This window comes from Dendrobates tinctorius, unplaced genomic scaffold, assembly GCF_039654945.1.
Source record: "Dendrobates tinctorius isolate UK_male_01 unplaced genomic scaffold, ASM3965494v1 ptg000332l, whole genome shotgun sequence".
In the NCBI taxonomy this organism is placed as follows: Eukaryota; Metazoa; Chordata; class Amphibia; order Anura; family Dendrobatidae; genus Dendrobates; species Dendrobates tinctorius.
In genome coordinates, this window is record NW_027361998.1 from 17,650,201 (window position 1) to 17,672,696 (window position 22,496).

The 22,496-nt window shown below is 43.1% G+C and overlaps 22 non-coding genes across 22 annotated transcripts; all 22 read right to left on the minus strand.

Annotated features, from left to right (window-relative positions):
- Positions 1–2,342: 2,342 nt before the first annotated feature.
- On the minus strand, positions 2,343–2,415 carry TRNAV-CAC (transfer RNA valine (anticodon CAC)). The gene has a single exon. It is a non-coding gene; the product is annotated as a tRNA-Val (tRNA).
- An 86-nt stretch (positions 2,416–2,501) lies between these two features.
- On the minus strand, positions 2,502–2,574 carry TRNAV-AAC (transfer RNA valine (anticodon AAC)). The gene has a single exon. It is a non-coding gene; the product is annotated as a tRNA-Val (tRNA).
- Positions 2,575–3,342: 768 nt separating this feature from the next.
- Positions 3,343–3,415, minus strand: TRNAV-UAC (transfer RNA valine (anticodon UAC)). The gene has a single exon. It is a non-coding gene; the product is annotated as a tRNA-Val (tRNA).
- A 160-nt stretch (positions 3,416–3,575) lies between these two features.
- On the minus strand, positions 3,576–3,648 carry TRNAV-CAC (transfer RNA valine (anticodon CAC)). Its single transcript has one exon. It is a non-coding gene; the product is annotated as a tRNA-Val (tRNA).
- Positions 3,649–3,734: 86 nt separating this feature from the next.
- On the minus strand, positions 3,735–3,807 carry TRNAV-AAC (transfer RNA valine (anticodon AAC)). The gene has a single exon. It is a non-coding gene; the product is annotated as a tRNA-Val (tRNA).
- Positions 3,808–4,745: 938 nt separating this feature from the next.
- On the minus strand, positions 4,746–4,818 carry TRNAV-CAC (transfer RNA valine (anticodon CAC)). Its single transcript has one exon. It is a non-coding gene; the product is annotated as a tRNA-Val (tRNA).
- Positions 4,819–6,331: 1,513 nt separating this feature from the next.
- On the minus strand, positions 6,332–6,404 carry TRNAV-AAC (transfer RNA valine (anticodon AAC)). The gene has a single exon. It is a non-coding gene; the product is annotated as a tRNA-Val (tRNA).
- Positions 6,405–7,172: 768 nt separating this feature from the next.
- On the minus strand, positions 7,173–7,245 carry TRNAL-UAG (transfer RNA leucine (anticodon UAG)). The gene has a single exon. It is a non-coding gene; the product is annotated as a tRNA-Leu (tRNA).
- A 1,272-nt stretch (positions 7,246–8,517) lies between these two features.
- TRNAV-CAC (transfer RNA valine (anticodon CAC)) lies at positions 8,518–8,590 on the minus strand. Its single transcript has one exon. It is a non-coding gene; the product is annotated as a tRNA-Val (tRNA).
- An 86-nt stretch (positions 8,591–8,676) lies between these two features.
- On the minus strand, positions 8,677–8,749 carry TRNAV-CAC (transfer RNA valine (anticodon CAC)). Its single transcript has one exon. It is a non-coding gene; the product is annotated as a tRNA-Val (tRNA).
- Positions 8,750–9,847: 1,098 nt separating this feature from the next.
- Positions 9,848–9,920, minus strand: TRNAV-GAC (transfer RNA valine (anticodon GAC)). The gene has a single exon. It is a non-coding gene; the product is annotated as a tRNA-Val (tRNA).
- Positions 9,921–10,006: 86 nt separating this feature from the next.
- Positions 10,007–10,080, minus strand: TRNAV-AAC (transfer RNA valine (anticodon AAC)). The gene has a single exon. It is a non-coding gene; the product is annotated as a tRNA-Val (tRNA).
- Positions 10,081–10,847: 767 nt separating this feature from the next.
- TRNAI-UAU (transfer RNA isoleucine (anticodon UAU)) lies at positions 10,848–10,920 on the minus strand. The gene has a single exon. It is a non-coding gene; the product is annotated as a tRNA-Ile (tRNA).
- Positions 10,921–12,017: 1,097 nt separating this feature from the next.
- TRNAV-UAC (transfer RNA valine (anticodon UAC)) lies at positions 12,018–12,090 on the minus strand. The gene has a single exon. It is a non-coding gene; the product is annotated as a tRNA-Val (tRNA).
- A 97-nt stretch (positions 12,091–12,187) lies between these two features.
- Positions 12,188–12,260, minus strand: TRNAV-CAC (transfer RNA valine (anticodon CAC)). The gene has a single exon. It is a non-coding gene; the product is annotated as a tRNA-Val (tRNA).
- Positions 12,261–13,187: 927 nt separating this feature from the next.
- On the minus strand, positions 13,188–13,260 carry TRNAI-UAU (transfer RNA isoleucine (anticodon UAU)). The gene has a single exon. It is a non-coding gene; the product is annotated as a tRNA-Ile (tRNA).
- A 1,097-nt stretch (positions 13,261–14,357) lies between these two features.
- Positions 14,358–14,430, minus strand: TRNAV-UAC (transfer RNA valine (anticodon UAC)). Its single transcript has one exon. It is a non-coding gene; the product is annotated as a tRNA-Val (tRNA).
- Positions 14,431–14,527: 97 nt separating this feature from the next.
- On the minus strand, positions 14,528–14,600 carry TRNAV-CAC (transfer RNA valine (anticodon CAC)). The gene has a single exon. It is a non-coding gene; the product is annotated as a tRNA-Val (tRNA).
- Positions 14,601–15,527: 927 nt separating this feature from the next.
- Positions 15,528–15,600, minus strand: TRNAV-UAC (transfer RNA valine (anticodon UAC)). Its single transcript has one exon. It is a non-coding gene; the product is annotated as a tRNA-Val (tRNA).
- Positions 15,601–20,197: 4,597 nt separating this feature from the next.
- TRNAV-CAC (transfer RNA valine (anticodon CAC)) lies at positions 20,198–20,270 on the minus strand. Its single transcript has one exon. It is a non-coding gene; the product is annotated as a tRNA-Val (tRNA).
- Positions 20,271–21,363: 1,093 nt separating this feature from the next.
- TRNAV-CAC (transfer RNA valine (anticodon CAC)) lies at positions 21,364–21,436 on the minus strand. Its single transcript has one exon. It is a non-coding gene; the product is annotated as a tRNA-Val (tRNA).
- An 86-nt stretch (positions 21,437–21,522) lies between these two features.
- Positions 21,523–21,595, minus strand: TRNAV-AAC (transfer RNA valine (anticodon AAC)). Its single transcript has one exon. It is a non-coding gene; the product is annotated as a tRNA-Val (tRNA).
- Positions 21,596–22,496: the final 901 nt, after the last annotated feature.

The window sequence follows — 22,496 nt, forward strand, 5'->3', positions numbered from 1 at the left end:
AATACATACCTTCAATATCTGGCATATAAAGGGGGGGCTTGGGTACCCAGGAATAGAACTCGATTAACCTACCTGGGGCAAATTCCAATGTATGGCCTACAAGTTAGTTTTAATGTAACTTCCCACTCTACTGATGCCTTCAAACCAATACTGCTAGAAAGAAGGTTGCATAACACGTCCTGTGAGTATTCCAATTTATTTCCCCAGGGCAACAATGAAACTTGTTTTAATATTTCAGGTAATATACCTTGCAATGAGTCATCTGGATATGAGAAAGGAACTCCCACCTGTGGAAATCCCGATGTAGGGAATTGTAGCCCTTTAGGACAACTTCCAAATTGGTGTATGCTTCAGAATGTATCTGCGCTCATAGATTTAGTTCATAGACTGGTATTACAACATTCAGCCCTATGGGACCTACCTAGTGACATGTACTGGATATGTGGAGACAATGCATATAAATGGTTGCCAGTAGGGGTAAAAGGTGCTTGTACTCTGGGTCGTTTGACTCCAGCTAACTTTGTTATTCCGAATGACCAGTTGAATACTCAGAGCATACCTAAACACACGTTGTACAAAAGAGCTGCTGACAATACACCTCACCTCTCTGGGAGACCACATATAGTGCAGATGAGTGTGGCTAATAAAATTGTCAGTTCTATTTTTATTTATCCTATGATTACTCAAATGTGGGATAAATTAGTCAGGGCTACAGATTACTTAGATGACCAAATATGGGATATATTGGATATATTGAACACCACCGTTGCTGTCCAAAATCAGCTCATCATAGCCACTAATCAGCATACCATAGTATTAGATTATTTAACTGCAGCGCAAGGAGGTATGTGTCAAGTCATCGGACCAGCTTGCTGTCATTATATAGATCCCAACAGCATTATAAAGTTAAAATTGAAAATAGAGGATGTTCAAAAACTTAGAGATCAGTACGATAAAGACAATGATCGTACTAAGGATAGTTGGTGGTCAGATACATTCTCCTTTCTTAATCCAGCTAATTGGTTTAAGGGTATTGGAGGCTGGATAACTGGGATTATACTGTCTATTACGTATTGTTGTTTATATCTTCATAATATATGTGCTATTGAAACTTGTTTTTTTGTGTATCTCTGTATGCAAGAAAAGATGTAGAAATAGATAAGGAAGTTTGACTGTAAACAACAAGAATTTAACTATTATTCCTTTGAGTCCTAGATTGACATCTCATTTCTGGCATGAAGGAGCGTACTCTTGCAATGATGGACGTGGCTTCAGTATCTGGGGGATGGAGAAGGTAGAAGACCTGTCTCCCTTGGGCAACCCGTCGGCCTGGGATAGTACCTGGTGAACGAGCCACTATCCGCTGTTGTTGCAGGATCCAGTGTTCCAGATTGTGGAAAATGAAGATGTCAAAGGGGGGAATGATAGGAACTGAAGGAGTTAAATTGAGTTCTGTCTATGTTGCATTCTCTTGTTTAAAACCTTATCTGTTCTTCGAGGAGATGTCTCAGACATCTCCCTTGTGAACCAAGGTCAAATACCTCTGCTTTTTCGCCTAAGTGACTTTCTTTGTAGAAAACAAGTTGTGAAATCATTTGTACTGCGCATGTCTGTAAATGTTTAAATTCTTTACTATAAAAGACGGAAGCCTAACTGATAAGCCAGAGGTGTCTTGGCAGGCATCCCGAGTGGTATTATACAGCCCATGTCTGTGTTATCCTTATCGACGGAGCAATTGATTAGAGACATATGGTGCTTCACACCTAAGAACATCGGTCCTTCAGATGAAAGAGTAATCTGAGGGTTCCCGACAGCACCTTGATCCTATCAGGTGTTACTTGAATTAGGAACACTTAGACACTGTCAAAAACACACATGCTTGCCAAAAGCAAAAACGGGTAGAAATAATCACATTGGTAAAAGTAATGCTCATTAAACCAGCAATAGAATATGCTAACTAAGGGTAATTAAGCCAACAATATACGTTTGTGATCAAAATAAAGAAAAGCCACATGTTTCTGCCCGGGATCAAAACAGGGAACTTTCAGGAGGATGGCAAACAGGACAATCACTACACTACAGTAACCAGACAAGAGCGATTACTGTGGTCATGGAAAGCATTAAAGATCAAGCACTCATTGTCAAAAGTGCTAGTTTGCAAGAGAAACACTGTGTTTCTGCCCAGTTTCGAACAGAGGACCTTTTGCGTGTAAAGCGAACGTGATAACAACTACACTACAGAAACCAACCGATTCAAACAAACAAAAAATGCTGTGGTCATGGCAAGCAATAAAGAACAAGCACTGAAAGTCAAAAAGATCGTTTTCCAAGAGAAAAAGCTGTGTTTCTGCCCAGTTTCGAACTGGGGACCTTTCGCATGTGAGGCGAACGTGATAACCGCTACACTACAGAAACCTGATGCAAGTGATTACTGTGGTGACAACAAGCAATCGAGATCAAGAACTGAAAGTCAAAAGCTTGGATACCAAAGGGTAACAGCGTGTTTCTGCCCAGTTTCGAACTGGGGACCTTTCGCGTGTTAGGCGAATGTGATAACCACTACACTACAGAAACCGGCTGCAGAAGGTTACTGTGGTCATGACGAGCCATCGAGAACAAAGACTCAACGTCAAAAGCTTTAATATCAACGCCTAATTTCATGCTTCTATCCAGTTTCGAACTGGGGACCGTTCGCGTGTGAGGTGAACGTGACAACCATTACACTTCAGAAACTCAATGCAAAGCTAAAGATGTTTAAACATGCTGAAATGAACTTGAAAAAGAAAAAAACAGCCAGCCAAACTCAAGAGATCTTCCTCTATGTCTGAAGACAGGACAAAGTGCATTTTGCAACACAGGAACCTTTCATTTGTCAGGCTATTGGAGAAAAAGAACAAACAGGGAAACAAAACCATGCTGCACAAAACATTCTCATGCCTTTGTCCAAAAGCCAAAAAGAAAAAGCACCTAGATGCCTGCTTTCGCATCTTGATCCTATCAGGTGTTACTTGAATTAGGAACACTTAGACACTGTCAAAAACACACATGCTTGCCAAAAGCAAAAACGGGTAGAAATAATCACATTGGTAAAAGTAATGCTCATTAAACCAGCAATAGAATATGCTAACTAAGGCTAATTAAGCCAACAATATACGTTTGTGATCAAAATAAAGAAAAGCCACATGTTTCTGCCCGGGATCAAAACAGGGAACTTTCAGGAGGATGGCAAACAGGACAATCACTACACTACAGTAACCAGACAAGAGCGTTTACTGTGGTCATGGCAAGCATTAAAGATCAAGCACTCATTGTCAAAAGCGCTAGTTTGCAAGAGAAACGCTGTGTTTCTGCCCAGTTTCGAACTGTGGACCTTTCGCGTGTAAAGCGAACGTAATAACCGCTACACTACAGAAACCAACCGATTCAAACAAACTTTTTTGTTTGTTTGAATCGGTTGGTTTCTGTAGTGTAGCGGTTATTACGTTCGCTTTACACGCGTTATTGCTGTGGTCATGGCAAGCAATAAAGAACAAGCACTGAAAGTCAAAAAGATCGTTTTCCAAGAGAAAAAGCTGTGTTTCTGCCCAGTTTCGAACTGGGGACCTTTCGCGTGTGAGGCGAACATGATAACCGCTACACTACAGAAACCGGAAGCAAGCGCTTACTGTGGTGACAACAAGCAATCGAGATCAAGAACTGAAAGTCAAAAGCTTGGATACCAAAGGGTAACAGCGTGTTTCTGCCCAGTTTCGAACTGGGGACCTTTCCCGTGTTAGGCGAACGTGATAACCACTACACTACAGAAACCAGCTGCGGAATGTTACTGTGGTCATGACGAGCCATCGAGAACAAAGACTCAACGTCAAAAGCTTTAATATCAACGCCTAATGTCATGCTTCTATCCAGTTTCGAACTGGAGACCGTTCGCGTTTGAGGTGAACGTGACAACCACTACACTTCAGAAACTCCATGCAAATCTAAAGATGTTTAAACATGCTGAAATGAACTTGAAAAAGAAAAAAACAGCCAGCCAAAGTCAAGAGGTCTTCCTCTATGTCTGAAGACAGGACAAAGTGCATTTTGCAACACAGGAACCTTTCATTTGTCAGGCTATTGGAGAAAAAGAACAAACAGGGAAACAAAACCATGCTCCACAAAACATTCTCATGCCTTTGTCCAAAAGCCAAAAAGAAAAAGCACCTAGATGCCTGCTTTCGCACCTTGATCCTATCAGGTGTTACTTGAATTAGGAACACTTAGACACTGTCAAAAACACACATGCTTGCCAAAAGCAAAAACGGGTAGAAATAATCACATTGGTAAAAGTAATGCTCATTAAACCAGCAATAGAATATGCTAACTAAGGCTAATTAAGCCAACAATATACGTTTGTGATCAAAATAAAGAAAAGCCACATGTTTCTGCCCTGGATCAAAACAGGGAACTTTCAGGAGGATGGCAAACAGGACAATCACTACACTACAGTAACCAGACAAGAGCGTTTACTGTGGTCATGGCAAGCATTAAAGATCAAGCACTCATTGTCAAAAGCGCTAGTTTGCAAGAGGAACGCTGTGTTTCTGCCCAGTTTCGAACTGAGGACCTTTCACGTGTAAAGCTAATATGATAACCGCTACACTACTGAAACCAACCGATTCAAACAAACAAAAAATGCTGTGGTCATGGCAAGCAATAAAGAACAGGCACTGAAAGTCAAAACGATCGTTTTCCAAGAGAAAAAGCTGTGTTTCTGCCCAGTTTCGAACTGGGCACCTTTCGCGTGTGAGGCGAACGTGATAACCGCTACACTACAGAAACCGGAAGAAAGCGCTGACTGTGGTGACAACAAGGAATCGAGATCAAGAACTGAAAGTCAAAAGCTTGGATACCAATGTGTAACAGCGTGTTTCTGCCCAGTTTCAAACTGGGGACCTTTCGCGTGTTAGGCGAACGTGATAACCACTACACTACAGAAAACGGCTGCGGAAGGTTTCTGTGGTCATGACGAGCCATCGAGAACAAAGACTCACCTTTCTCATGTGAGGCGAACGTGATAACCGCTACACTACAGAAAGCGGATGCAAGCGCTTACTGTGGTGACAACAAGCAATCGAGATCAAGAACTGAAAGTCAAAAGCTTGGATACCAAAGGGTAACAGCGTGTTTCTGCCCAGTTTTGAACTGTGGACCTTTCGCGCGTTTGGCAAACGTGATAACCACTACACTACAGAAACCAGCTGCGGAAGGTTACTATGGTCATGACGAGCCATCGAGAACAAAGACTCAACGTCAAAAGCTTTAATATCAACGCCTAATGTCATGCTTCTATCCAGTTTCGAACTAGGGACCGTTCGCGTGTGAGGTGAACGTGACAACAACTACACTTCAGAAACTCCATGCAAAGCTAAAGATGTTTAAACATGCTGAAATGAACTTGAAAAAGAAAAAAACAGCCAGCCAAAGTCAAGAGGTCTTCCTCTATGTCTGAAGACAGGACAAAGTGCATTTTGCAACACAGGAACCTTTCATTTGTCAGGCTTTTGGAGAAAAAGAACAAACAGGGAAACAAAACCATGCTCCACAAAACATTCTCATGCCTTTGTCCAAAAGCCAAAAAGAAAAAGCACCTAGATGCCTGCTTTCGCACCTTGATCCTATCAGGTGTTACTTGAATTAGGAACACTTAGACACTGTCAAAAACACACATGCTTGCCAAAAGCAAAAACGGGTAGAAATAATCACATTGGTAAAAGTAATGCTCATTAAACCAGCAATAGAATATGCTAACTAAGGCTAATTAAGCCAACAATATACGTTTGTGATCAAAATAAAGAAAAGCCACATGTTTCTGACCGGGATCAAAACAAGGAACTTTCAGGAGGATGGCAAACAGGACAATCACTACACTACAGTAACCAGACAAGAGAATTTACTGTGGTCATGGCAAACATTAAAGATCAAGCACTCATTGTCAAAAGCACTAGTGTGCAAGAGGAGCGTTGTGTTTCTGCCCACTTTCGAACTGAGGACCTTTCGTGTGTAAAGCGAACGTGATAACCTCTACACTACAGAAACCAACCAATTTACACAAACAAAAAATGCTGTGGTCATGGCAAGCAATAAAGAACAAGCACTGAAAGTCAAAAAGATCGTTTTCCAAGAGAAAAAGCTGTGTTTCTGCCCATTTTCGAACTGGGGACCTTTCGCGGGTGAGGCGAGCGTGATAACCGCTACTCTACAGAAAGCAGATGCAAGCGCTTACTGTGGTGACAACAAGCAATCGAGATCAAGAACTGAAAGTCAAAAGCTTGGATACCACAGGGTAACAGCGTGTTTCTGTCCAGTTTCGAACTGGGGACCTTTCGCGTGTTAGGCGAATGTGATAACCACTACACTACAGAAACCGGCTGCAGAAGGTTACTGTGGTCATGACGAGCCATCGAGAACAAAGACTCAACATCAAAATCTTTAATATCAACGCTTAATGTCATGCTTCTATCCAGTTTTGAACTGGGGACCGTTCGCGTGTGAGGTGAACGTGACAACCACTACACTTCAGAAACTCCATGCAAAGCTAAAGATGTTTAAACATGCTGAAATGAACTTGAAAAAGAAAAAAACAGCCAGCCAAAGTCAAGAGGTTTTCCTCTATGTCTGAAGACAGGACAAAGTGCATTTTGCAACACAGGAACCTTTCATTTGTCAGGCTATTGGAGAAAAAGAACAAACAGGGAAACAAAACCATGCTCCACAAAACATTCTCATGCCTTTGTCCAAAAGCCAAAAAGAAAAAGCACCTAGATGCCTGCTTTCGCACCTTGATCTTATCAGGTGTTCCTTGAATTAGGAACACTTAGACACTGTCAAAAACACACATGCTTGCCAAAAGCAAAAACGGGTAGAAATAATCACATTGGTAAAAGTAATGCTCATTAAACCAGCAATAGAATATGCTAACTAAGGCTAATTAAGCCAACAATATACGTTTGTGATCAAAATAAAGAAAAGCCACATGTTTCTGCTCAGGATCAAAACAGGGAACTTTCAGGAGGATGGCAAACAGGACAATCACTACACTACAGTAACCAGACAAGAGCGTTTACTGTGGTCATGGCAAGCATTAAAGATCAAGCACTCATTGTCAAAAGCGCTAGTTTGCAAGAGGAACGCTGTGTTTCCACCCAGTTTCGAACTGAGGACCTTTCGCGTCTAAAGCGAACGTGATAACCGCTACACTACAGAAACTAACCAATCCAAACAAACAAAAAATGCTGTGGTCATGGCAAGCAATAAAGAACAAGCACTGAAAGTAAAAAAGATCGTTTTCCATGAGAAAAAGCTGTGTTTCTGCCCAGTTTCGAACTGGGGACTTTTCGCGTGTGAGGCGAACGTGATAGCCGCTACACTACAGAAACCGGAAGCAAGCGCTTACTGTGGTGACAACAAGCAATCGAGATCAAGAACTGAAAGTCAAAAGCTTAGATACCAAAGGGTAACAGCGTGTTTCTGCCCAGTTTCGAACTGGGGACCTTTCGCGTGTTAGGCGAACGTGATAACCACGACACTAGAGAAACCGGCTGCGGAAGGTTACTGTGGTCATGACGAGCCATCGAGAACAAAGACTCAACGTCAAAAGCTTTAATATCAACGCCTAATGTCATGCTTCTATTAAGTTTCGAACTGGGGACCGTTCGCGCGTGAGGTGAACGTGACAACCACTACACTTCAGAAACTCCATGCAAAACTAAAGATGTTTAAACATGCTGAAATGAACTTGAAAAAGAAAAAAACAGCCAGCCAAAGTCAAGAGGTCTTCCTCTATGTCTGAAGACAGGACAAAGTGCATTTTGCAACACAGGAACCTTTCATTTGTCAGGCTATTGGAGAAAAAGAACAAACAGGGAAACAAAACCATGCTCCACAAAACATTCTCATGCCTTTGTCCAAAAGTCAAAAAGAAAAAGCACCTAGATGCCTGCTTTCGCACCTTGATCCTATCAGGTGTTACTTGAATTAGGAACACTTAGACACTGTCAAAAACACACATGCTTGCCAAAAGCAAAAACGGGTAGAAATAATCACTTTGCTAAAAGTAATGCTCATTAAACCAGCAATAGAATATGCTAACTAAGGCTAATTAAGCCAACAATATACGTTTGTGATCAAAATAAAGAAAAGCCACATGTTTCTGCCCGGGATCAAAACAGGGAACTTTCAGGAGGATGGCAAACAGGACAATCACTACACTACAGTAACCAGACAAGATCGTTTACTGTGGTCATGGCAAGCATTAAAGATCAAGCACTCATTGTCAAAAGTGCTGGTTTGCAAGAGGAACGATGTGTTTCTGCCCAGTTTCGAACTGAGGACTTTTTGCACGTAAAGCGAACGTGTTAACCGTAGTGGTAGTACTACAGAAACCAACCGATTCAAACAAGCAAAAAATGCTGTGGTCATGGCAAGCAATAAAGAACAAGCACTGAAAATCAAAAAGATCGTTTTCCAAGAGAAAAGCTAAGTTTCTGCCCAGTTTCGAACTGGGGACCTTTTGCGTGTGAGGCAAACGTGATAACCACTACACTAGAGAAACCAGAAGCAAGCGCTGACTGTGGTGACAACAAGCAATCGAGATCAAGAACTGAAAGTCAAAAGCTTGGATACCAAAGGGTAACAGCGTGTTTCTGCCCAGTTTCGAACTGGGGACCTTTCGCGTGTGAGGCGAACGTGATAACCACTACAATACAGAAACCAGCTGCGGAAGGTTCTTGTGGTCATGACCAGCCATCGAGAACAAAGACTCCACGTCAAAAGCTTTAATATCAACACCTAATGTCATGCTTCTATCCAGTTTCAAACTGGGGACCATTCGTGTGTGAGGTGAACTTGACAACCACTACACTTCAGAAACTCCATGCAAAACTAAAGATGTTTAAACATGCTGAAATGAACTTGAAAAAGAAAAAAAACATCCAGCCAAAGTCAAGAGGTCTTCCTCTATGTCTGAAGACAGGACAAAGTACATTTTGCAACACCGGAACCTTTCATTTGTCAGGCTATTGGAGAAAAAGAACAAACAGGGAAACAAAACCATGCTCCACAAAACATTCTCATGCCTTTGTCCAAAAGCCAAAAAGAAAAAGCACCTAGATGCCTGCTTTCGCACCTTGATCCTATCAGGTGTTACTTGAATTAGGAACACTTAGACACTGTCAAAAACACACATGCTTGCCAAAAGCAAAAACGGGTAGAAATAATCACATTGGTAAAAGTAATGCTCATTAAACCAGCAATAGAATATGCTAACTAAGGCTAATTAAGCCAACAATATATGTTTGTGATCAAAATAAAGAAAAGCCACATGTTTCTGCCCGGGATCAAAACAGGGAACTTTCAGGAGGATGGCAAACAGGACAATGACTACACTACAGTAACCAGACAAGAGCGTTTACTGTGGTCATGGCAAGCATTAAAGATCAAGCACTCATTGTCAAAAGTGCTAGTTTGCAAGATGAACGCTGTGTTTCTGCCCAATTTCGAACGGAGGACCTTTCGCTTGTAAAGAGAACGTGATAACAGCTACACTACAGAAACCAACCGATTCAAACAAGCAAAAAATGCTGTGGTCATGGCAAGCAATAAAGAACAAGCACTGAAAATCAAAAAGATCTTTTTCCAAGAGAAAAAGCTGTGTTTCTACCCAGTTTCGAACTTGGGACCTTTCACGTGTGAGGCGAAAGTGATAACCACTACACTACAAAAACCAGATGCAAGCGCTTACTGTGTTGACAACAAGCAATCGAGATCAAGAACTGAAAGTCAAAAGCTTGGATACCAAAGGGTAACAGCGTGTTTCTGCCCAGTTTCGAACTGGGGACCTTTCGCGTGTCAGTCGAACGTGATAACCGCTACACTACAGAAACCAGATGCAAGTGCTTACTGTGGTGACAACAAGAAATCGAGATCAATAACTGAAAGTCAAAAGCTTGGATACCAAAGGGTAACAGCGTGGTTCTGCCCAGTTTCGAACTGGGGACCTTTCGCGTGTTAGGCGAACGTGATAACCACTACACTACAGAAACCGGCTGCGGAAGGTTACTGTGGTCATGACGAGCCATCGAGAACAAAGACTCAACGTCAAAAGCTTTAATATCAATGCCTAATGTCATGCTTCTATCCAGTTTCGAACTGGGGACCGTTCGCGTGTGAGGTGAACGTGACAACCACTACACTTCAGAAACTCCATACAAAGGTAAAGATGTTTAAACATGCTGAAATGAACTTGAAAAAGAAAAAAACAGCCAGCCAAAGTCAAGAGGTCTTCCTCTATGTCTGAAGACAGGACAAAGTGCATTTTGCAACACAGGAACCTTTCATTTGTCAGGCTATTGGAGAAAAAGAACAAACAGGGAAACAAAACCATGCTCCACAAAACATTCTCATGCCTTTGTCCAAAAGCCAAAAAGAAAAAGCACCTAGATGCCTGCTTTCGCACCTTGATCCTATCAGGTGTTACTTGAATTAGGAACACTTAGACACTGTCAAAAACACACATGCTTGCCAAAAGCAAAAACGGGTAGAAATAATCACATTGGTAAAAGTAATGCTCATTAAACCAGCAATAGAATATGCTAACTAAGGCTAATTAAGCCAACAATATATGTTTGTGATCAAAATAAAGAAAAGCCACATGTTTCTGCCCGGGATCAAAACAGGGAACTTTCAGGAGGATGGCAAACAGGACAATCACTACACTACAGTAACCAGACAAGAGCGTTTACTGTGGTCATGGCAAGCATTAAATATCAAGCACTCATTGTCAAAAGCGCTAGTTTGCAAAAGGAATGCTGTGTTTCTGCCCAGTTTCGAACTGAGGCCCTTTCGCGTATAAAGCGAATGTGATAACCGCTACACTACAGAAACCAACCGATTCAAACAAACAAAAAATGCTGTGGTCATGGCAAGCAATAAAGAACAAGCACTGAAAGTCAAAAAGATCGTTTTCCAAGAGAAAAAGCTGTGTTTCTGCTCAGTTTCGAACTGGGGACCTTTCGCGAGTGAGGCGAACGTTATAACAGCTACATTACAGAAACCAGAAGCAAGTGCTTACTGTGGTGACAACAAGCAATCGAGATCAAGAACTGAAAGTCAAAAGCTTGGATACCAAAGGGTAACAGCGTGTTTCTGCTCAGTTTCGAACCGGGGAGCTTTCGCATGTTAGGCGAACGTGATAACCACTACACTACAGAAACCGGCTGAGGATAGTTACTGTGGTCATGACGAGCCATCGAGAACAAAGACTCAACGTCAAAAGCTTTAATATCAACGCCTAATGTCATGCTTCTATCCAGTTTCGAACTGGGGACCGTTCGCGTGTGAGGTGAACGTGACAACCACTACACTTCAGAAACTCCATGCAAAGCTAAAGATGTTTAAACATGCTGAAATGAACTTGAAAAAGAAAAAAACAGCCAGCCAAAGTCAAGAGGTCTTCCTCTATGTCTGAAGACAGGACAAAGTGCAGTTTGCAACACAGGAACCTTTCATTTGTCAGGCTATTGGAGAAAAAGAACAAACAGTGAAACAAAACCATGCTCCACAAAACATTCTCATGCCTTTGTCCAAAAGCCAAAAAGAAAAAGCACCTAGATGCCTGCTTTCGCACCTTGATCCTATCAGGTGTTACTTGAATTAGGAACACTTAGACACTGTCAAAAACACACATGCTTGCCAAAAGCAAAAACGGGTAGAAATAATCACATTGGTAAAAGTAATGCTCATTAAACCAGCAATAGAATATGCTAACTAAGGCTAATTAAGCCAACAATATACGTTTGTGATCAAAATAAAGAAAAGCCACATGTTTCTGCCCGGGATCAAAACAGGGAACTTTCAGGAGGATGGCAAACAGGACAATGACTACACTACAGTAACCAGACAAGAGCGTTTACTGTGGTCATGGCAAGCATTAAAGATCAAGCACTCATTGTCAAAAGCACTAGTTTGCGAGAGGAACGCTGTGTTTCTGCCCAGTTTCGAACTGAGGACCTTTCGCGTGTAAAGCGAACGTGATAACCACTACACTACAGAAACCAAACTATTCAAACAAGCAAAAAATGCTGTGGTCATGGCAAGCAATAAAGAACAAGCACTGAAAGTCAAAAAGATCGTTTTCCAAGAGAAAAAGCTGTGTTTCTGCCCAGTTTCGAACTGGGGACCTTTCGCGTGTGAGGCGAACGTGATAACCGCTACACTACAGAAACCGGAAGCAAGCGTTTACTGTGGTGACAACAAGCAATCGAGATCAAGAACTGAAAGTCAAAAGCTTGGATACCAAAGGGTTACAGCGCGTTTCTGCCCAGTCTCGAACTGGGGACCTGTCGCGTGTTAGGCGAATGTGATATCCACTACACTACAGAAACCGGCTGCGGAAGGTTACTGTGGTCATGACGAGCCATCGAGAACAAAGACTCAACGTCAAACGCTTTAATATCAACGCCTAATGTCATGCTTCTATCTAGTTTCGAACTGGGGAACGCTCGCGTGTGAGGTGAACGTGACAACCACTACACTTCAGAAACTCCATGCAAAGATAAAGATGTTTAAACATGCTGAAATGAACTTGAAAAAGAAAAAAACAGCCAGCCAAAGTCAAGAGGTCTTCCTCTATGTCTGAAGACAGGACAAAGTGCATTTTGCAACACAGGAACCTTTCATTTGTCAGGCTATTGGAGAAAAAGAACAAACAGGGAAACAAAACCATGCTCCACAAAACATTCTCATGCCTTTGTCCAAAAGCCAAAAAGAAAAAGCACCTAGATGCCTGCTTTCGCACCTTGATCCTATCAGGTGTTACTTGAATTAGGAACACTTAGACACTGTCAAAAACACACATGCTTGCCAAAAGCAAAAACGGGTAGAAATAATCACATTGGTAAAAGTAATGCTCATTAAACCAGCAATAGAATATGCTAACTAAGGCTAATTAAGCCAACAATATATGTTTGTGATCAAAATAAAGAAAAGCCACATGTTTCTGCCCGGGATCAAAACAGGGAACTTTCAGGAGGATGGCAAACAGGACAATCACTACACTACAGTAACCAGACAAGAGCGTTTACTGTGGTCATGGCAAGCATTAAATATCAAGCACTCATTGTCAAAAGCGCTAGTTTGCAAAAGGAATGCTGTGTTTCTGCCCAGTTTCGAACTGAGGCCCTTTCGCGTATAAAGCGAATGTGATAACCGCTACACTACAGAAACCAACCGATTCAAACAAACAAAAAATGCTGTGGTCATGGCAAGCAATAAAGAACAAGCACTGAAAGTCAAAAAGATCGTTTTCCAAGAGAAAAAGCTGTGTTTCTGCTCAGTTTCGAACTGGGGACCTTTCGCGAGTGAGGCGAACGTTATAACAGCTACATTACAGAAACCAGAAGCAAGTGCTTACTGTGGTGACAACAAGCAATCGAGATCAAGAACTGAAAGTCAAAAGCTTGGATACCAAAGGGTAACAGCGTGTTTCTGCTCAGTTTCGAACTGGGGAGCTTTCGCATGTTAGGCGAACGTGATAACCACTACACTACAGAAACCGGCTGAGGATAGTTACTGTGGTCATGACGAGCCATCGAGAACAAAGACTCAACGTCAAAAGCTTTAATATCAACGCCTAATGTCATGCTTCTATCCAGTTTCGAACTGGGGACCGTTCGCGTGTGAGGTGAACGTGACAACCACTACACTTCAGAAACTCCATGCAAAGCTAAAGATGTTTAAACATGCTGAAATGAACTTGAAAAAGAAAAAAACAGCCAGCCAAAGTCAAGAGGTCTTCCTCTATGTCTGAAGACAGGACAAAGTGCATTTTGCAACACAGGAACCTTTCATTTTTCAGGCTATTGGAGAAAAAGAACAAACAGGCAAACAAAACCATGCTCCACAAAACATTCTCATGCCTTTGTCCAAAAGCCAAAAAGAAAAAGCACCTAGATGCCTGCTTTCGCACCTTGATCCTATCAGGTGTTACTTGAATTAGGAACACTTAGACACTGTCAAAAACACACATGCTTGCCAAAAGCAAAAACGGGTAGAAATAATCACATTGGTAAAAGTAATGCTCATTAAACCAGCAATAGAATATGCTAACTAAGGCTAATTAAGCCAACAATATACGTTTGTGATCAAAATAAAGAAAAGCCACATGTTTCTGCCCGGGATCAAAACAGGGAACTTTCAGGAGGATGGCAAACAGGACAATGACTACACTACAGTAACCAGACAAGAGCGTTTACTGTGGTCATGGCAAGCATTAAAGATCAAGCACTCATTGTCAAAAGCACTAGTTTGCGAGAGGAACGCTGTGTTTCTGCCCAGTTTCGAACTGAGGACCTTTCGCGTGTAAAGCGAACGTGATAACCACTACACTACAGAAACCAAACTATTCAAACAAGCAAAAAATGCTGTGGTCATGGCAAGCAATAAAGAACAAGCACTGAAAGTCAAAAAGATCGTTTTCCAAGAGAAAAAGCTGTGTTTCTGCCCAGTTTCGAACTGGGGACCTTTTGCGTGTGAGGCGAACGTGATAACCGCTACACTACAGAAACCGGAAGCAAGCGCTTACTGTGGTGACAACAAGCAATCGAGATCAAGAACTGAAAGTCAAAAGCTTGGATACCAAAGGGTAACAGCGTGTTTCTGCCCAGTTTCGAACTGGGGACCTTTCGCGTGTTAGGCGAACGTGATAACCACTACATTACAGAAAACGGCTGTGGAAGGTTACTGTGGTCATGACGAGCCATCGAGAACAAAGACTCAACGTCAAAAGCTTTAATATCAACGCTTAATGTCATGTTTCTATCCAGTTTTGAACTGGGGACCGTTCGCGTGTGAGGTGATCGTGACAACCACTAGACTTCAGAAACTCCATGCAAAGCTAAAGATGTTTAAACATGCTGAAATGAACTTGAAAAAGAAAAAAACAGCCAGCCAAAGTCAAGAGGTCTTCCTCTATGTCTGAAGACAGGACAAAGTGCATTTTGCAACACAGGAACCTTTCATTTGTCAGGCTATTGGAGAAAAAGAACAAACAGGGAAACAAAACCATGCTCCACAAAACATTCTCATGCCTTTGTCCAAAAGCCAAAAAGAAAAAGCACCTAGATGCCTGCTTTCGCACCTTGATCCTATCAGGTGTTACTTGAATTAGGAACACTTAGACACTGTCAAAAACACACATGCTTGCCAAAAGCAAAAACGGGTAGAAATAATCACATTGGTAAAAGTAATGCTCATTAAACCAGCAATAGAATATGCTAACTAAGGCTAATTAAGCCAACAATATACGTTTGTGATCAAAATAAAGAAAAGCCACATGTTTCTGCCCGGGATCAAAACAGGGAACTTTCAGGAGGATGGCAAACAGGACAATCAGTACACTACAGTAACCAGACAAGAGCGTTTACTGTGGTCATGGCAAGCATTAAAGATCAAGCACTCATTGTCAAAAGCACTAGTTTGCAAGAGGAACGCTGTGTTTCTGCCCAGTTTCGAACTGAGGACCTTTCGCGTGTAAAGCGAACGTGATAACCGCTACACTACAGAAACCAACCGATTCAAACAAACAAAAAATGCTGTGGTCATGGCAAGCAATAAAGAACAAGCACTGAAAGTCAAAAAGATCGTTTTCCAAGAGAAAACGTTGTGTTTCTGCCCAGTTTCGAACTGGGGACCGTTCGCGTGTGAGGCGAACATGATAACCGCTACACTACAGAAAACGGATGCAAGTGCTTACTGTGGTGACAACAAGAAATCGAGATCAAGAACTGAAAGTCAAAAGCTTGGATACTAAAGGGTAACATCGTGTTTCTGCCCAGTTTCAAACTAGGGACCTTTCTCGTGTTAGGCAAACGTGATAATCACTACACTACAGAAACCGGCTGCGGAAGATTACTGTGGTCATGACGAGCCATCGAGAACAAAGACTCAACATCAAAAGCTTTAATATCAACGCCTAATGTCATGCTTCTATCAAGTTTTGAACTGGGGACTGTTCGCGTGTGAGGCGAACATGATAACCGCTACACTACAGAAACAGGATGCAAGCTCTTACTGTGGTGACAACAAGCAATCGAGATCAAGAACTGAAAGTCAAAAGCTTGGATACCAAAGGGTAACAGCGTGTTTCTGCCCAGTTTCGAACTGGGGACCTTTCGCGTGTTAGGCTACTTTCACACATCAGGTTTTCGGCGTCAGGCGCGATCCGGCGTCGTGCCGGAACGCCGGATCCGGCAAATGTTTAGTAAAACCGGATGTGACGGATCCGGTTTTCTGCCGGATCCATCTTGTTCTTGACAGACAAAACCGGATCCGTCTCATCCGGTTCATCCGTTTTTCTATCTGTTTTTCGACGGATTACGCCGGATCCGGTTTTTAAAATTGACCCTCAAGGCAGAGTACACTGGAAGGATGACAGAGTGTGAAAGATTTGTGCCCTAACCAAACTTGTGTACCTTCTGGACCAACAGTATATACCTTTGCCAACCAAAGTTGGCTATCTTGTCATGGTCTACTATTTTTAGCTTTAAGCCACAGGTGTGTACCTGGTTGTGTTTTATGCAAAATATTTCACCTTTTAACAAAAGTTGTGTACATTGTTAGGAAATCACCAACAATAAACACAACTTTTTAGGTGAAATACTTTGCTTCAAACACAACCAGGAACACAACTGTGGCAAAAAGCTAAAATTTACCCACAGTTATATACCTGGTTTTGAATACCTTTTTACCTTTGAAATACCCTGTATTTAACCTTTTTTTTAAACATAGTTCGCCGCAGAAAGAAAAGACAGACAACCATTGTGAAACGATAATTTAACTTTTATTTAAATTTTTATTTTTTTTTTAAATGTTTTTAAAGTGCAAAAAACTTTTTTAATAAAGGTTTTAAACCCAATGGGCATTTTTATTAAAAAAAAAAAAATTACAAATCTGTGTAGTGTGGGGTGGAAATACTGCTGGAGGGGCTGCGGGACACTTCGACACTGGGTGTGTGGAGAGAGGACTGGGATCGTGGTGGGGACGGAACAGTTAGAGGTGAAGGTGTGGAAAAAGCTACAGAATGGGTGGACATGTTGGAGGCAGAAGAGGTGGTGGGCGGTGGAGTGGAGGGTTGGGCAGGGACTGTAGGAGCAGATGATGTTGATGGAAAGTTGTATGGGGAAGGAGTTTGGTACGGGGAAGGAGTTTGGTACGGGGAAGGAGTTTGGTATGGGGCAGGTTGCTGGAAGTGGGGAGATGTCTGGTACTGGGGAGGTTGCTGGTACTGGTGAGGTTGCTGGTATGTAATAGGAGGGGGAGGATGGAAAGTGGCTGGAGGGGGTGCAGATGTAATAGGAGGGGGAGGATGGAAAGTGGCTGGAGGGGTGCAGGTGGAGGAACTACAGTGGTGGGAGGTGGAGGTTGGGAGGTAACCTGCTGTAGAGCACCGTGGCACGAATGCATTACATGCATCTGCTGGGTAGGAGATAGTGTTGCCATGTGCTCCACAACAGACCTGAAAAAGGTGTGGTTTGGCGAAGATCTTGCTTCTGAATGCATGGTTTGCAGAAGTGTCTTCACCTCCAGAATGCTAGAGTTGATCTGCTGAAAGCCTGCGGAGATTTGCTCTGACAAGACTTTTAGACAGTTCTGGAAAGATGCATTCAGATGCAAGAACTCTTGCGCATAACTCTTTTCCTGACCCCTCTGCCGCTGCCGCCCAGTACCCGCAGGTGTACTAGAGGTGGCAGGGGCAGAAGGGTGGGGTAAAGGGAAAGCGATCTCCTCACCAGCAGCTTCATGTAATGTAGGCGGCCACGATGCTCCTGTGCTGGTGGATGGGACAGATGGGTCGAATGTGTGGGAAGGCTGGGAAGGTGCAGATGTACCGGGGCGGTCGAAGTGTCCCTCGGTGCCGGTCTCCTCAGGGATCGCCTCAGAAGGGTCCAATCGTGCAGGCTCCCGAGTGCTGCTCACCGTGCTGTGGAATAAAGAGAAAAAAAACAATTAAAATACTGACATGGTATGGCCCTGGCTGAAAAAAAAAAGTTACATCTAACATTTTTTTTCACATGTGGTGTGTAATATTTACCTTCTGGTGAGCATTGTTTCCCGGAGGAACGACAGGGCTTGTGCGTACTTGTACTTGCTCCTGCGTCCTCCAGATCCACTCGGGGCCCGCATCTCTTTATTGAACTCCTTCTTGAAACGATCCCTCACAGACCGCCACCGATTCACAATTCTGTTCCCTGAAACGAGAAAGGAGTGGTTAGTATACAACATCAGTGTTTCACAAACTCCAGTCCTCATGGTCCCCAGGGGTCATGTTTTCAGGATTTCCATAGTAAATAGAAATCCTGAACACATGATCCGTGGGGACCACGAGGACTGGAGTTCGGGAAACACTGGTTTACATCAAGCAACCGGTACTGTATATACTTACGCTCTTTAATCTGGGCCCGAACATCGAGGTCCTCCCAGCGGCCCACAAGGAGCGAACAGATTTCCTCCCAGAGTCGTCGGGTAACGATCAGGTCAGCGTGGCGGCGGTCAGCCATATTCCAGAGCGGCTCCCTTTCTCTGATGAGATCGATGAGGCGGTCCACATCAATCCCTCCATCCTCACCGTCAGAGTCGGGAGCACGCTGTGAAGGCTGTTAAAGAAAAAGACAAAAATAACATAATTAGCCTCCACAAAAGAAATGAAATAAAAAGTGCAAAAAAACAAAGCAAAAATATTTATACTTCCACGACGGTGACCGCCGCGTTGCTGTCGCCGACGACCCTGGGAGGCACTGCGAGGACCTCTTGGCCGAGCACCAGATTGGGAAGACTAGAGAAAAAAACAAAAAATGTTATGTATTTGGATGTAGGCATTTGTTTGCTGTGTGTGGTCTGCAGAACGTTGTTTTCTATGTGTTGTGTGTAGTGTGATGTTGTGTTTCTGCGTTTGATGCAAAAAACTTACCAATTGTGAGCCCACTCCAGGTGTCTGTCCACCCCTTCCTTCTTCTTCTGGGAGCTCCTCTTCATCTTGTGATTCCTGTTTTGAAATAAAAGGCAATGAATAGACATATATTACAGAGATGATGGATTTTGGAAATAAAAACTTACCGTCAAATGCTGACGATGCGAGGGAGGGCTCCCAGAAGAAGATGTGCTGTCCTGTTGATGGCCAGACTCCATGGCTGTGGGTATTGCTGCTGCTGTTGCTGCTGCCAGTGATGCCATTTCTGCTGCTGCTGCTGCATCTCTTTGGCGGCTGTTGAATAAAGAGAAACAAAGGGCCAATGAATATCTTGATATTCCATGGCCCTAGTTTGGAGGAATGGGGGATTTGATAATTACCGTCTCTTATCTGCTGCTGGACTCCCCTCCTCAGCATGTTCCATTTGCTGCTCCATTTGTGGTGGTGCTGATGGTGCTGCTGCTGCAGATGTCTGCTGCCTTCTCCAGCTCCTGGTTCTTGGCTTGGGTTGGGTGTGGCTGAGGGTCCCATTGTCTTGCTTTTATATATCTCCTGTGGGCAGAGCTACTGAGCATGCTCAGACCAAAAAACCGGATCCGGCCGCCGGATCCGGCGCATTGCGGCGCTCATAGGCTTTCATTGTGTGAAAAAGCTGGACGCGCCGGATCCGGCGTGTCCGGCTTTTTCGCCGGAGACAAAAAACGTTACAGTAGCCGTTTTTTCCAGACGCCGGATCGCGACACATTGCCGGATCCGGCGAAAACCGGAAGAAACGCATGGCCATCCGGCGCAAATGCAAGTCAATTGGGGGGAAACCAGATCCGGCATAGCATTTCGCCGGATCCGGTTTCTGTCAAAAGCGCCGGATCGCGCCTGACGGCGAAAACCTGATGTGTGAAAGAGGCCTTAGGCGAACGTGATAACCACTACACTACAGAAACCGGCTGCCGAAGGTTACTGTGGTCATGACGAGCCATCGAGAACAAAGACTCAATGTCAAAAGCTTTAATATCAACGCCTAATGTCATGCTTCTATCCAGTTTCGAACTGAGGACCTTTCACGTGTAAAGCGAACGTGATAACCGCTACACTACAGAAACCAGCCGATTCAAACAAACTAAAAATGCTGTGGTCATGGCAAGCAATAAAGAACAAGCACTGAAAGTCAAAAAGATCGTTTTCCAAGAGATAAAGCTGTGTTTCTGCCCAGTTTCGAACTGGGGACCTTTCGCGTGTGAGGCGAACGTGATAACCGCTACACTACAGAAACCAGATGCAAGCACTTACTGTGGTGACAACAAGCAATCGAGATCAAGAACTGAAAGTCAAAAGCTTGGATACCAAAGGGTAACAGCGTGTTTCTGCCCAGTTTCGAACTGGGGACCTTTTGCGTGTTAGGCGAACGTGATAACCACTATACTACAGAAACCGGCTGCGGAAGGTTACTGTGGTCATGACGAGCCATCGAGAACAAAGACTCAACATCAAAAGCTTTAATATCAACGCCTAATGTCATGCTTCTATCCAGTTTCGAACTGGGGACCGTTCGCGTTTGAGGTGAATGTGACAACCACTACACTTCAGAAACTCCATGCAAAGCTAATGATGTTTAAACATGCTGAAATGAACTTGAAAAAGAAAAAAACAGCCAAAGTCAAGAGGTCTTCCTCTATGTCTGAAGACAGGACAAAGTGCATTTTGCAACACAGGAACCTTTCATTTGTCAGGCTATTGGAGAAAAAGAACAAACAGGGAAACAAAACCATGCTCCACAAAACATTCTCATGCCTTTGTCCAAAAGCCAAAAAGAAAAAGCACCTAGATGCCTGCTTTCGCACCTTGATCCTATCAGGTGTTACTTGAATTAGGAACACTTAGACACTGTCAAAAACACACATGCTTGCCAAAAGCAAAAACGGGTAGAAATAATCACATTGGTAAAAGTATTGCTCATTAAACCAGCAATAGAATATGCTAACTAAGGCTAATTAAGCCAACAATATACGTTTGTGATCAAAATAAAGAAAAGCCACATGTTTCTGCCCGGGATCAAAACAGGGAACTTTCAGGAGGATGGCAAACAGGACAATCACTACACTACAGTAACCAGACAAGAGCGTTTACTGTGGCCATGGCAAGCATTAAAGATCAAGCACTCATTGTCAAAAGCGCTAGTTTGCAAGAGGAACGCTGTGTTTCTGCCCAGTTTCGAACTGAGGACCTTTCGCGTGTAAAGTGAACGTGATAACCGCTGCACTACAGAAACCAAGCAATTCAAACAAACAAAAAATACTGTGGTCATGGCAAGCAATAAAGAACAAGCACTGAAAGTCAAAAAGATCGTTTTCCAAGAGAAAAAGCTGTGTTTCTGCCCAGTTTCGAACTGGGGACCTTTCGTGTGTGAGGCGAACGTGATAACCGCTACACTACAGAAACCGGAAGCAAGCGCATACTGTGGTGACAACAAGCAATCGAGATCAAGAACTGAAATTCAAAAGCTTGGATACCAAAGGGTAACAGCGTGTTTCTGCCCAGTTTCGAACTGGGGACCTTTCGCGTGTTAGGCGAACGTGATAACCACTACACTACAGAAACCGGCTGTGGAAGGTTACTGTGGTCATGATGAGCCATCGAGAACAAAGACTCAATGTCAAAAGCTTTAATATCAACGCCTAATGTCATGCTTCTATCCAGTTTCGACCTGGGGACCGTTCGCGTGTGAGGTGAACGTGACAAACACTACACTTCAGAAACTCCATGCAAAGCTAAAGATGTTTAAACATGCTGAAATGAACTTGAAAAAGAAAAAAACAGCCAGCCAAAGTCAAGAGGTCTTCCTCTATGTCTGAAAACAGGACCAAGTGCATTTTGCAACACAGGAACCTTTCATTTGTCAGGCTATTGGAGAAAAAGAACAAACAGGGAAACAAAACCATGCTCCACAAAACATTCTCATGCCTTTGTCCAAAAGCCAAAAAGAAAAAGCACCTAGATGCCTGCTTTCGCACCTTGATCCTATCAGGTGTTACTTGAATTAGGAACACTTAGACACTGTCAAAAACACACATGCTTGCCAAAAGCAAAAACGGGTAGAAATAATCACATTGGTAAAAGTAATGCTCATTAAACCAGCAATAGAATATGCTAACTATGGCTAATTAAGCCAACAATATACGTTTGTGATCAAAATAAAGAAAAGCCACATGTTTCTGCCCGGGATCAAAACAGGGAACTTTCAGGAGGATGGCAAACAGGACAATCACTACACTACAGTAACCAGACAAGAGCGTTTACTGTGGTCATGGCAAGCATTAAAGATCAAGCACTCATTGTCAAAAGCGCTAGTTTGCAAGAGGAACGCTGTGTTTGTGCCCAGTTTTGAACTGAGGACCTTTCGCGTGTAAAGCGAACATGATAACCGCTACACTACAGAAACCAACCGATTCAAACAAACAAAAAATGCTGTGGTCATGGCAAGCAATAAAGAACAAGCACT